The following is a 13,914-nucleotide window of genomic DNA, read 5'->3' as shown; positions in this document are numbered from 1 at the left end:
GCAAACATAAATGCATTTGGCCACAAAGAGCTTCCACGCCTCACTGTACTGCCCAGCTTGACCCACACAGACTCATTGCTTCCATTCATGAAGTGCCTGGCTCCCCTAATGTTAAGAGGATTTACAAGGCCTCCTCAGTGGTTCAGTCGGTTAAGCATCTGCCTTAGGCTCAGGCCATGATCCCGGGGTCCTGGGATTGAGTCCTGCATCCGGCTCCCTGCTCAGTGGGGAGTCTGCTTCTCCCTCTCCCTCTGCCCCTCCTCTCCTTTGCTTGTGCTCTCTCTCTCTCAAATAAATAAATAAACAATTTTTTAAAAAAAGAGAGGATTTGTGAAAAATAATGAATTTAAAAAGAACAAGATTTTCTTTGAAACTTTGAAGAAATGTTAAGAGCCAATATTTCAATAATATTATTTTCATTCCTGAAAAAAACATTTTGATTGTAGTAACCAGCTGTTCTCCAAACCTCTAAGGATTGAAAATGAAAAGGAAATGACTTTTAGTTGCAAAATGAAGAGTTTATGTCAGGTTGAAGAAAGAACATCCCGATAGCAAGGCTGCAGAAGAAAACCTTCTTTTCTGATGGTCATTTACTACTATTACATGTTTTAGCCATCTTTATACTATAGAGCTGTAATGGTTCAAATTCTATCAAGCATTCTCTTGAGGGAGCTGATGGTTTCCAGGAGCCTTCCAGGAGAAGTAAGCAAACACTGAGGGAAAGCAGACGGGGTATGATAGAAGACAGACACAGGACTTAGCTAGGCACCCCACAAACGCAGGCACACTAACTGTTAATCCAAATTTATTTTTCTAAATTTTTTTTAAAGATTTTATTTATTTATTTGACTGAGAGAGAGAGACAGCTAGAGAGGGAACACAAGCAGGGGGAGTGGGAGAGCAAGATGCGGGGCTCCATCCCAGGACCCTGGGATCATGATCAAAGCTGAAGGCAGATGCTTAACACTTAACGACTGAGCCATCCAGGCGCCCTTGTTAATCCAAATTTAAAATGACAACAACAGTTCTAGCAACTAGGACAAGAAGAAAAACAAACCCAGCTGTGATGGCTCCTGGAGCAGGTTCCAGCAACTGGTACAGTAGGAATTCAACAGGAGCGAAAGCAAGAAGACCCAATCCCTTCCTACTACATGCTGGAAATCAAGCCAACTTGTAACCATGCCTGCTAGTTAATAATTACCTTAGATAAAAGGATCTGTATTTGATTAGCTCATAAACTTCTATGCACTTTTGTCTTAGGTGCTTTGCTTCTGTTCTGTGTTTTTGCTCAGGGTATTGGTTGTTTATCATAAGCATTTGCTTGCTTGCTTGCTTTCAAAACTCCCACTTTAGAAGAACTCAGCCATTATAGCTTTTCTGAGTTTCCTCCTAGCATTTAGCTGGAGAACACCCACATAACCTGGCAGACTGGTTTTATTTTCGGTTCACATTCTCAACAGCCCTGGACGGCACACAGCATCTTTCTCAGTTTCTCTGTGAACTTGCATTCCCATTCTAGAAATGGCTTTCTTCTCCCGCTCATCTCTCACCATCCCTCACCGTGCCCTCTCAGAGCGGGTGACCTTATCTCCCTTCACTGAGAAAACAGCCCGAGAGGGAAGTTTCTTATCTTCCCACCACCAAATCAGCAAACTCCCTGTACTTTTGGGTTCTCCTCCTGCCACAAAGGAGGCAGAATTCCTCCTCCTGTTAGACACCTGTCCCTCATGTGGCTCTTTGGACACAAAATCCCTCTCTCTTCTGCAAGTACATGATAGTCATGCCTTTCTTTTCTGCACAAAAGGACTTTCTCCTGGATGACCTGACTGGCGAGCCTGTCAGAGTCCCTCTGTTCCATATTCCTTTCCCTCCATGCCTCCATGTTTCTGCCGAGTTTACCAACAGAGCTCTCTAGAGGGTCTGTTGCTCACACTGTATCGGGTCCCCAGACTCCTCACCTCCCATCCACCTGCCACCTTGCTTCCACTTCCTTCACACTCTGTCCCCCGCACTCCACTGAAACTGCTCTTAATCAAGATCACTGGTGACCTCCGAGTTTTCAAATGAAGTCACTTTTCTCTCCTCTGTTTGCCTGGAACCACTTTCCCTCCTTTGTGCCCATGACATCACCCTAATCCCTGGTTTTCCATCCAGCTCCCTTGGTGCTTTTTTGCAGGCTTGGGTACAAATGCTCTGCCTGGAGCCCTCAGCTTGAGCCACACCCTGCTCACTCCATTCACTTCCCACGCATGGCTTCTCATCCCTCCCAGCTCTGCTCATGTTTCATCTCAGTGAACCCTTTCCATCCTTCCCCTCCCCAGGTTATTCCCAACTGTTGAAACCAGGTTGCTTCCTTTATTATCTGTTTATTGTTGGCTTAATTATTGCTTCTCTCCTCCACGAGGGAATGAACCATCCCTGCTTTATTCACCCAGGTATGCCCTAAAGGTTGCACAGTGCCTAGCAAGTAGTCAGTATGAATGAAAACTTCCTGAATTGGTGAAGGAATAAATATGTACCTAGCCCAGTGATCAACAATTCCTGGCTGATATTAGCATCTGGATTTTTTTTTTTTTTAAACCCAACAGGTAAAATTCTTAAGTGAAAGAGAGAGCACAGATTTTCTAAATTGCTTCCTATAATACCTGTTCTTTTTCTAAGTATTAAAAAAATACATTTTTCCTAGGCACGCTATATACCATATTAATAAAAAGCTGGAAATTATTTTTTCCTCACGGAAAATTGTAATTTATACGAGGGTTCTTTTCACTCTGACAATAGTTCACAAGGTATTACTCAACCAAAGCAATCTGTCACTCTAAAACATAATTTAAACAGTAAGAATTTTTGCAAACACTGAATGGGTCTCACAAAATGGATTCTTTTATTGCTTTTCATCGACAGCAGAGGCATCATTAGTGATGAGGATAAGGAAAAAAATCCCATGTAGCTATTGTGAATTTTATGTATTTTAAATATAAATCCTTGGTAGTCACCACCTCAAAAAAAAAAAAAGGTACCAAGTAGGGGCACCTGGGCGGCTCAGTCAATTAAGCCATCGACTCTGACTCTTGATTTCAGCTTAGGTCAGGATCTCAGGGTCTTGGGATTGAGCCCGATGTCTGGCTCTGCACAGAGTTGGCTTGGGATGGCTCTCTGCCCCTCCCCCTGCTCACACACACACACTCTCTCCCTAAATAAATAAAAATCTTTAAAAAAAAAGTACCAAGTAGTAGATTATAAGTAACCATCTTTTTTTTTTTTTTTAATTTTTATTTATTTGACAGAGAGAGACACAGCGAGAGAGGGAACACAAGCAGGGGGAGTGGGAGAGGGAGAAGCAGACTCCCCACTGAGCAGGGAGCCCGATGCGGGGCTCGATCCCAGGACCCTGGGATCATGACCTGAGCCGAAGGCAGATGCTTAACAACTGAGCCACCCAGGTGCCCCTATAAGTAACCATCTTAAGACAGTGCAATTAAATTTTTAACCCAGAAACCTCTTTAAATTAGAATGTTTGCTGTGTGGAATCTTCCTGAAGTAAGTTACTAACATCTTCTTCTAAGGATCAAGGATCTAACAATACTTTGGTGTCATTACCTGAACATGAATTCTCATTATATATTGAAAGTAGTGATTTAGAAGACTGTGTCATGAACTGTGGAAAGACTCTACTGTTACCTCTTTAAGATCTAAGTTCGTGACTTCAATCAATTTTAAATCCATCTGCCTTTTCCTCATGACAGTTGAATGGAAAGGAATACAATACCTGTTTGAGGTTTGTGGTATATATAACAAGGGACTGATGGATATATTTTTTTAAAGATTTTATTTATTTATTTGATAGAGATAGAGAGAGGGAGAGCACAAGCAGGGGGAGTGGCAGGCAGAGGGAGAGGAAGAGGCAGGCTCCCCGCTGAGGAAGGAGCCCGACGTGGGGCTCGATCCCAGGACTCTGGGATTATGACCTGAGCCGAAGGCAGCCGCCCAACTGACTGAGCCACTCAGGCGCCCCGGGACTGATGGATATTAACAAATCTTAATTACAGATGCAGGTGTCCATACAGCATGTCCTCATAAGTACATGCACCTTTAGGTACTTTTCCCCAAATTGCTTTTCTATAAATTCTTACAAAATTGCTTTAAATTACTTTCCTCAATACTTTCATAATATTGAACCAAATACATGAAAAAAGTCTACAAAATGGATTACTCTTTTGTTTCAATAAATTAAAAATGAGAACCCGAAGGAAACTAAAGATACCGTTGATCTATCTGCCTTCAGCCTACCCCAGGCAGACATGACCTCTTCTATAATTACGGATCCAGCAGTCAGCAAGAATACCTCCTTCCTTAAGGGGTCTAACATCCCAGTTTATTGTCTCTGTACTGCACTCAACCCGCTCATCTTATTAAAGCTGTGGGCATTCAAGTGTGGAGCAAATTGGAAATGTGTCAATTTACTGACTGAAATGCAGAAGCTATTTGCTGACCCGCGTTTCCAGTGGTACAGCTGCATCCAGCAGTCAAACCTGCCCCAGCTCTGCATTAGTTACTATGAAATTATGCATATGCACAATAAGCCATTTTGTAACTAAAGTTGCTTTTCACCCCTGAAAAGGAGTATCTGGTTTACCATAAGCTCCTGGATTGTTTGGAAAGGTAAAATAATGATGATTTTTTTTTTCCTATAAATGATAAATCCAAGGTCAGAGTAACCATTTTGATACAAACATTTTAGGCTGACTTCCAGGATTAATAAGAATGAAAAAGAGCAATAGGCTCTGTAGGTTATACTTAGAATATTCTAAGAGAATGAGCCACTACCAAATCGAAGTAAAACCTTTGGTAAATTTAGTATTTATATAACTCATAGTGTGTCTATTTCATATTTTTGGCTAAAACTTCATATTCTTTATTTTCTTGAAGTGACATATATCCATATAAAATGCTACATAGTTCCAAGACAAGAAATTCTAAATCATACACTACTTTTTCAATCGTTTTTTAAATGTTTGTGCAACTTCCTCTATTATGTTAATCAGTAGCCCAGTTAGCAGAACAATTGAGTTACTATGGAATTGGGATGTGTATTTTCTGGTTCTTTCCCTATAATTTTTCTGATGTTAATAAAAATCAGAATAAGCTGACAGCCTTAATAGCATGCATCAAAACTGAAAATATAACTCAATCAATTAATCACCTGAAGCATACAAAATGCATGAAAATGGAAATTATAAGACTTGGACATTAAACAATTTCACTTTTCTGTATCTTTCTTTTCACATCTGTAAAATGTAAATACCTGCTCTGCTAACTTACATGGTTACTGTGGGAATGAAGTTCTTAAGCAACTTCTTTATAAACCACAAAATACTATGCAAATGAAAGGTATTTTGGGGGGCACCTGGGCGACTCAGTTGGTTAGGCATCTGCCTTCAGCTCAGGTCATGATCTCAGGATCCTGGGATCAAGCCCCATATTGGGCTCTGTCCTCAGTGGGGAGTCTGCTTCTGCTTCTCCCTCTCCCTCTGTCCCTCCCCCTGCTCGTGCTCTCTCTCTCTCTCTCTCTCTCTCTCTCTCTCTCGCAAATAAATAAATAAATAAATAAATAAAATCTTAAAAAAAAAAAGAAAGAAAGAAAGGTATTTTTGGCCCACTGATATATTTTCCAACTGAGTAATCAAAAAACAAATTGTAAATTAAATAGTAAAATCAAAACCTAAGCAAGATAAGCTAAGTATTATATATACGTGAGTTTTATGTATTATAAGATCATGAAGTTACCCATATGATGGATATTTGTTTTCTAATTCAAAACCCCCTGTTACTTAAAATGCCTAAATTTCCCTGCACACTCCAGAAGTCAAGGGGAAGAAGATTAAGGAAGGGGGATCGGGTCTTCACTACTGCATGCACTGAGAAGAGAATAAACAAGAAAACTGGATGCAGCCTCTCCTCGCTATCCCAGTGGCTGTCAAACGGGCATAAGGATCACTTAACCAGCTTGCTGAGTTTCTCTCAAGTCATTTGAATTCATTAAATAAGTAATTAGACTAGTAGTGCAGCCTTCCAAATCTGCTTAGGGTGAGCCCTGAATTATTTCATATTTTCATATTTAATAGTTGTACAAAGGGGAGATAAACTGTATTTTCCAAGAATGTTGTAAGGGTCAAAGAGGATCAAAACACAGACTCCCAGAGCAAGAGTAGCAAAATTTTGGCACATCTCTTTTTTTCTCAGGCAGGTGAAGGTATCAAAAGATCAGATCAGGATCTGCTCTATTTTCTGTTCTTTGGAAAGGACTCCAGAACCAACCAACCTTTGGGTTCCCCCAACTGTCATTGCCCTAATCATCAAGGAGTAGGAGATGAAGAGATACTGATAATTAAATTTATTTTCTCTGAGTCGGTTTTTTTTTCTTTCTTTTTTTTTTTCTAAGATTTTATTTATTTGTCAGAGAGAGAGAGAGCACAAGCATGGGGACTGGCAGGCAGAGGGAGAAGGAGGCTCCCTGCTCAGCAGGGAGCCCGATGTGGGACTCGATCCCAGTACCCCAGGATCATGACCTGAGCCAAAGGCAGACGCTTAACCAACTGAGCCACCCAGGCATCCCCTCTCAGAGTTGTTTCTTGACAAAAACGGACACTATTTTTCTCACAAAACCTTTATAAGGAATCATGTAATCCTTAGTCCTATCTTCATCTTCTCTACATGTCATGAGTCTGGATGTTCCCAGAGCTGTGGGAAATTCTATAAGGGTTTTGGCCCTCTTTGAACCCTCTTCAATTTCTCTGATTTTGTAGACTATGACAGTCTATGAGAACAAAAATGACTTGCTTTAATTTTTCTATGCATCTCACCCAGCTTTAAAGAACAGGCTTCAGGCAAAATAAGAACAATCTTCCAAAATTGAGAAAAGCAGTATTTATAGAATTTCTACCTCTGGCTTAACATTTAGCCTTTGATATTGAGACCCCAAACACTTCAAAATTATTGAGGACCTTAAAGGGACTTGGATTATGTGAGTTATTTCTATTGATACCATATTAGAAATTAATACTGAAAAATAAAATATTTAAAAATCACATTGAAAGAGGCAATTCATAAACATAGACACATTGAGTGGCCATTATAAAATTGCCCAACCTTATTTCTGAAAAAAGTGTAGATTTAAACAAGATACCATTTTATACAACAATTGACTAAGTTTTTGGATCTGTTGTTTGTTCTGTTTGAGTGATTACACAGTGTTAGTGTAGAGAAATTCTACTCTCCTATATGACTTATAAACTGATACAATTTTTCAGGGCACCTGGGTGGCTCAGGTCATGATCCTGGGGTCCTGGGATCGAGCCCCACATCGGGCTCTCTGCTCAGCAGCGAGTCTGCTTCTCCCTCTCTCTCTGCCTCTGTGATCTCTCTCTCTCTCTCAAATAAATAAATAAAATCTTTTAAAAAATTGATACAATTTTTCTCAAGAGCAAAATGGCAAAAATAATTCCATGACATTTGTTAAATGTTTCTGAGAATCCCCCAAATACTCAATTATTATGATTACTTCTATTTTACAGTTGAGCAAAGAATGGTTTGATAAACAACTGGCTTATGAGCTCACAACTTGTAAGTAGTGGAGCTTTTGTTAAAACCTGGGCATACACTTTTAAGAATCTACCCAAAGGACATACAAAGATGTATACAAACATTTATATAAAGGGTCTTAGCTGAAACATTATTTATAATAGAAGACTAATCCACCTAAATATCCAACAATTTATAATCAGCCAATATAACATTTCCACAGACTAAAAATTACATCATGGTGAGAACCACTCTTGCTCATGGATGGATTGTCATTACTTGCACAGTGCCTGACACATAGTAGGGCCTCAATAATATTTGTTTCAGATATGAATGATTACAAAATTATACACGAGTATAAGAAAATCATGTTTTAACAGAAAATTTCATGACTGAGGAGTAAGCATGTTATAAAAGAGCAAAGAGTAGTGAGTTAAACTAATGAAACAAGGAAGCCATTAGACAATGTGACTTGAATGCCTTGGTGGCCTAGATAAACAAACCAAAATCTAAACCGGTCTAAAAACTAAACCTACAAAATTGAAACATAAGGACAGCCAATCACAAACAGCCAACTAAGCTTTAAACTATAGACAATAATTTCGTTAGGTTGACTCCACTCTTTACAAAAGTCCCTCTCTGGAGATCCTGCCGGGAAGCACTTCTATCCACTTCCCTTTGGCACTGTCCCATTCCAATCCAGTTTTATTCAAATAAACTCTAAAATTTTGATAGGTCTCAGTTTAGCTTTTAACAAATATAATCACAATTTTGTAAAATCTACATGTGAGTGTAAGGATAGAAAAAAGCCTAGAAGTATAAACAGATGTATATACATGAATTTGTGTCTCTTTGTCTCTGTACTGATGCATAATAGTTAATAAATATTCGTTGACTGAATAAATGAATGAATGACATTTTAAAAAGAGTTATCCCTTGAGGAGATTAGAAGTCATTTTTTCCTTTCTTCCTTTGCAATTTTCTATATCTAAGGAAATTTAAACAGTAAGCAGGAATTATCTTTGTAATAAGCAAGAATATTGTAGGGGCGCCTGGGTGGCTCAGTCGTTAAGTGTCTGCCTTCGGCTCAGGTCATGATCCCAGGGTCCTGGGATCGAGTCCCACATCGGGCTCCCTGCTCGGCAGGAAACCTGCTTCTCCCTCTCCCACTCCCCCTGCTTGTGTTCCCTCTCTCTCGCTGTGTCTCTCGCTGTCAACTAAATAAATAAATAAAATATTTTATAAAAAAAGATTATAAAACAATCCTGCTGGGAAATATTGTTAGGAATTTTGGAATAAAAGCAGTAAATACAGACATCCCATAATCCAATCAAATATAACTTGTATCTTATTGTCCTATTTGTTTTACTTACTGCATTCAGCAATAAAAAATATCAGATGTTACAGAAAAAGGCAAGCTTAATATTGTTCAGTTAGTTATTACAAGGGTTGAGTCAAGAATCTAGGTCACTTGGTTTTCAGGCAAGTAGTTTTTTCCATTACACCAAACTGCTTAGAGTCCCAAAACACTAATGAATAAATGAGAGTATGGGCACTGCAATATTCACCATTCAACAGTTCTTATAAGCAAAAGGATTTGCTAATTATTTGATATGAGCAGAAAACTCCGAAGTTCTAAAAAACACTCCATGTTCATGTGACATGAATTGTTTCGGAGCGTTTGTGAACTTCCTAACAGTGTTTCCAAATCTGTGCCTGTTGGAGCGGCATTCGTGCATTATTCTGGGGAGGGGTCTACAGCTTTCCTATGATTTGTAAAAGGGTCTGCGACTGAAAAAAAAAAAAAGTTGCGAATAACTAAAGCTATGAAGTCTGCAAGCGAGAGGAGGGAAACAAACGGAAGGTAAATAAAAGGCTTATGAGAGGAAAGGGAACCTGGCTAACTCTGTCTTCCTCTTTTTTATTTCTGAAACCTATGTTTTAATACGCAAATGCTTGGTTTCATGATTTTGCTTTCTAAGTAGTGACACCAGGAAAGATACTGATGGGTTAAAAACACAGCCAAATTATCTCTCCGGAATGAACTTTTATCAGGTCCTAGGAAATCTATTTAATAATTTTCCTTTTCCTAATTAAACACAAATGCAAAACGCAAATGCAAAATACTTCCAAAGTATGTATCTTTTTAACATTGTAAATCACCACTGGGGTATTCTGCATTTATGTCTAAGTAGAAAAAGGAAAATTATTAAATAGGTTTCTTAGTTTCTTGTCCCATAAAATGTGCTGCCCTTTCAGGAAGTTTGTAAAGCTGCTTTGAACAAACGCAGAATACACACTTCTCTGTGCATTTCACAATTATTGCTTAATTTAAAATTTAACTCTTCCTTGGCTCGAGGACAGAAGCAAATACTTGTTTCCTATCCCAATATCCGGCTCCTCTGGAATAAAATTTAAAAATTCTTCACAGGGTTTGTTTCACTACTATTCCCTGCAAATATCTCTTGGGCCACAATTCCAAATTTCTGCAACAAACAGAAACAAAGCACAACACAAATTCTCCTTGAACTCAAAGGTTATATATGCAAATATCGTTCGTTAAGTGAGAATTGATACCCATCCAAATGAGATGCCTCTAGCATACTCTTCAACCACCCTAGCTGAATAAATGCTTACATCATCAACCCTTGTGAAGAGCATTTCTTGCTCTAGTTTTTGAGATGAAAATCATTCTTTTTAACACTACCATGAACAGAAGTTGTAGGAGCGTTAGATATGTTAATACACTCTTATTTCAAATCCAAATGCCCTTTTAAACTTCTTTTTCTAAAAAGAAATGACCAAAATAGCATTCACACTCAAAACTTAACTTTATTATTCGCTCAAGTCTTTCGCAGCATCTAGTTTGGAGCTCTGATCTCCCAGCCCGTCAAATAACTTAGGGCAGGGCGAGTCAGCATACCAGGTGGTGTACAATTCTCTTTTCTCCATTGTCTTTCTTTTCGCCCAGCACCGCAGCTTATGAAAAACCCAGGAATGCTTTGCATAAGTAATCGTAATGACTTTTTTTTTTTTATTAAAACGTCACCGAGGCCCCCAAACTCCATCGCTAACAAGGCCCTGGGGCTGTCAAACAGCGCGCCGCTCCAGTCTGGGCTGGGTCACCACGGGTGGCATCACGTGGAGCTCTAACCGGAGGCACCTCACTGGAACGCTCGCTTTCTTTCGGGGCTCTAAGCAAGGGAAACAAACACCTGATCGTCCCACCCCCCTGCACCTCCAGACCCCAGAAAGCAAGCTGGTATTGTTAGGAAGAAATTAAATTCCCTGACCTGTGTCTCGTTTCCAAAGGGCAGAGGAGACGCAGACTTGGTAAAGCAGTGAATCCCAGGTTTGCCTCCGTCCTTTCGCCCTGCCAAGTAAGATACAAACTTTAAAAAGCGCAGGAGGATGAGGGGAGGGAAGTGGAGCCGGGCAAGAGTAAGTATATTGCTTACTGTTCCCAGAGTTATATGAGATTCTTCTGGCTCCTTTTTGCCTCTGGCTTTCTGTCAGGATCCTTTTTTCCGCCGGGACTGCAGAGAAGTTCAAGTCTAATCCTTGGTAGGCGGGGCTAAACTGTGGGCTGGTTTCCTTTAGACTTTGCAGCTGTTTTTAAGGTGGCATGAAAGAGGAAGAGGGGGGAAAGCAGTGTTCTCCAAGAAGCGGATATCTTAAACGTGAATGTTTACTTATCAGTCTGAAGTCACAAAACGTGCGTAAAAATAATCTGTAAATTAACTGGTGTAAATCACATGGATGCTCCTGGGTGTGCCCGTGTGTGTGTTTGTGTGTGGGAGCACGTCTTGTCCTTAAGCAGTCACTGCTTCCTCTCCAATCCCCGCCAAACAAGTAAGAACAAAGTTGAAAAGATGAATAACCTAGAGCATTTTTGCATTCTTTAAAAAAGCAAAGTTTATAACAAACCCAAAATATAAGCTGTGTACATTTTGAAGATGAAAGATATAAGAGCACTTCAAAAAATCTATTCAAATATTTCCTCCCCAAACTCAAAACACCTGATAACCCAGTGTTTGTAAATTGAAGATTAAAGGCATACCAAAGACTGTAATGCATATTTTGAGATAGGCAAAGATCAAATAACGTTGAATTACAAATTGGCAATACAAATTCAAATACCCCATATCACTGTAATAAAGAAGGTGTACTGTCTAAATTTATCCAAATGCCACTGGATCAGTGTCTTTAAAGATGGACATATTCATTTAGGATAGCTTGTTTTCAAACACAGGATCTTCTAGTTTTGCCTTTAATCGAATACTGAGCACACCTTCCTAGCTCTCTTATAACACTGTGAAAGAAATGTATTTTCTGCAGATTTCATCATTAAGTCTGCTGGATTATCTGCTTTCTGCCACCCAAGAATCAACTCCTTTTATTTTTTTTTCCCCATAAATTCAACCTGGCATATTATAAATCTCTCCTTCCTAAAAAAACCCTTTAGTGTCTCATGGGATCCAGATCTTTTGGTTTTCAAAGAAGACCCCGAAATTCTTGAAAGGTGGCGTGTGTGAAATAGAGAAGCAGAGAGCACACTGCTATTTTTCACCCCTTCCCCAGATACAACTGGTGAAAGAATATGTTTTGCAAGGCATGTTTATCCTGAGACTCTGGCATAGAAAGACTCCCTTTTCATTAGCTTTGTAGTGTTCTAGTCAGTTTGATAATAAAAAATCATAGCTTTCAATATTTGGAGAGGGAGGATTTCTAATATGTTATATATTAAAAATAGAAAAATGTTTTGATTAAAGGCTTTTAAAGAAAAATTCAGTATATGCTATGGCTAGGGTTAAAACATATGGGGAGACGTTTGCCTCTTTCCAAACTTACTAAATGAGACTATCTCCACACTTGTAGTGAATAAAAGCTTCTGCAAGTATGTCTCTCCCTCTCTTCATGTACATTTACTATAGCCATACATTTACATCAATACTTTGACCTGAAAAGTGGAAGCAGTGATTTTCTCTTAACTACTGCTTTCTAGTATGACATAGACCACCTCCCATCGCCCCATTCTGTGGCCTCCAGTTTGGCTCCCTACCCATTTCCCTATTCGCATAGACCCCTAAATGAATGGTATGAGTTCAGATTTACTATCTTTACTTTGTCCCATCTTCTCCAAAATGATATCCGGTATTAGCCTACTGGCTCCAGGGACCTCTGCCTCCACCCTAGGTAAGAGAGACACTGCATTCATAGCCTGCCTCAGTCCGTATGACCAATTAGATCTGAAGACCCCTCTTCCCTGGGCTTGTGATCAATGAAGGTCATTTAGGAGGACTGCATGTGAAACCCCTCTAAAACTGAGGAGTATGGTAGCAGCCTCTTTAAACACAGTCCGTCCTTTTGCATTATTACTAGTCAATGAGTTTCATACCATTTGTTACTAATCAACATCTTAACATTTTAGACTGAGAATAAGTAAGCCCTAATAATAATTAGCACCGGTTAAGTAAGCAAATGGAACAGTCCTAAAACTGGCTGAATTAATTAACAAGGAAGTACCTACTTGTCAAAACCCATGGCTCAAAAAATGGAAAAGAACTTGATGTTGGGGTGCTTGGGTGGCTCAGTCGGTTAAGCATCTGCCTTCGGCTCAGGTCATGATCCCAGGGTCCTGGGATGGAGCCCTGAGTCAGGCTCCCTGTTCAGCGGGGAGTCTGCTTCTTCCTTGTCCTCTGCCCTCCTCAACCTTTCATGCTCTCTCTTTCTTTCTCTCTCTCTCTCATGCTCTCTCTCTCACAGAAACTAATGCTCCTTGCACACCTTTCCCTTAAATTCCACTGAAATCATCTTCATCCTGAAAGTCTTAACTCAATTACCACTTTGTCTGGAAAATTTTTGTACCCACTACCCTTTCTGATATAAATAATCTTTCACTTGAGAAAGAACATTCATTTGAGTGCTAATCAATTTGTATTTTACTTGGCTATAAAAGAAAAAATATTTTATGCTCTATGATGACAGGAAACAAGCCTTCTACATTCTCATCAACCCTTTCCCCCACTCCCCAAATCCACATTACACTAGGAGTTCACAGGATGTTTTTGCATTTGTTATCTATAATAGTGGGTTCAGAGATACCTTAAACCTGACCTTCAGGTAACATTCTACTTGTGGCTGCTATTTTCATCATTATTAAAGAAGAGAAAGTTTAGTTTTTCTACTCTCCTCTCCCACACTGGTAAAATTACTGGTAATATGAAGCTAAACCGAGATTAGGGGTGGAACGGACTCGAATTAAGATATATTTATAATGAGGGGCAGCTGGGTGCCTCAGTCGGTTGAACACTGCATTCTTGGTTTAGACTC

The 13,914-nt window shown here is 39.5% G+C and overlaps 1 protein-coding gene across 1 annotated transcript in view; it reads right to left on the bottom strand.

Annotated features, from left to right (window-relative positions):
• The window catches only part of PLA2G4A (phospholipase A2 group IVA), a 153,174-nt gene extending 141,998 nt beyond the window's left edge, over positions 1–11,176 (bottom strand). Inside the window, exons 1-2 of the mRNA XM_045877356.3 lie at positions 11,040–11,176; positions 10,875–10,954 (exon numbers count right to left, since the gene is read on the bottom strand). The gene's annotated coding sequence lies outside the window, so the exon portion shown is untranslated. The remainder of the gene's footprint in view (positions 1–10,874; positions 10,955–11,039) is intronic.
• Positions 11,177–13,914: the final 2,738 nt, after the last annotated feature.

The sequence above is a fragment of the Mirounga angustirostris genome, unplaced genomic scaffold, assembly GCF_029215605.1.
Source record: "Mirounga angustirostris isolate CCGP_5_RB_7025 unplaced genomic scaffold, mMirAng1.0.hap1 SCAF_6, whole genome shotgun sequence".
Lineage (NCBI taxonomy): Eukaryota > Metazoa > Chordata > Mammalia > Carnivora > Phocidae > Mirounga > Mirounga angustirostris.
Note: the sequence above shows the minus strand (reverse complement) of the source record. Positions and strands in the feature narration are given on the sequence as shown.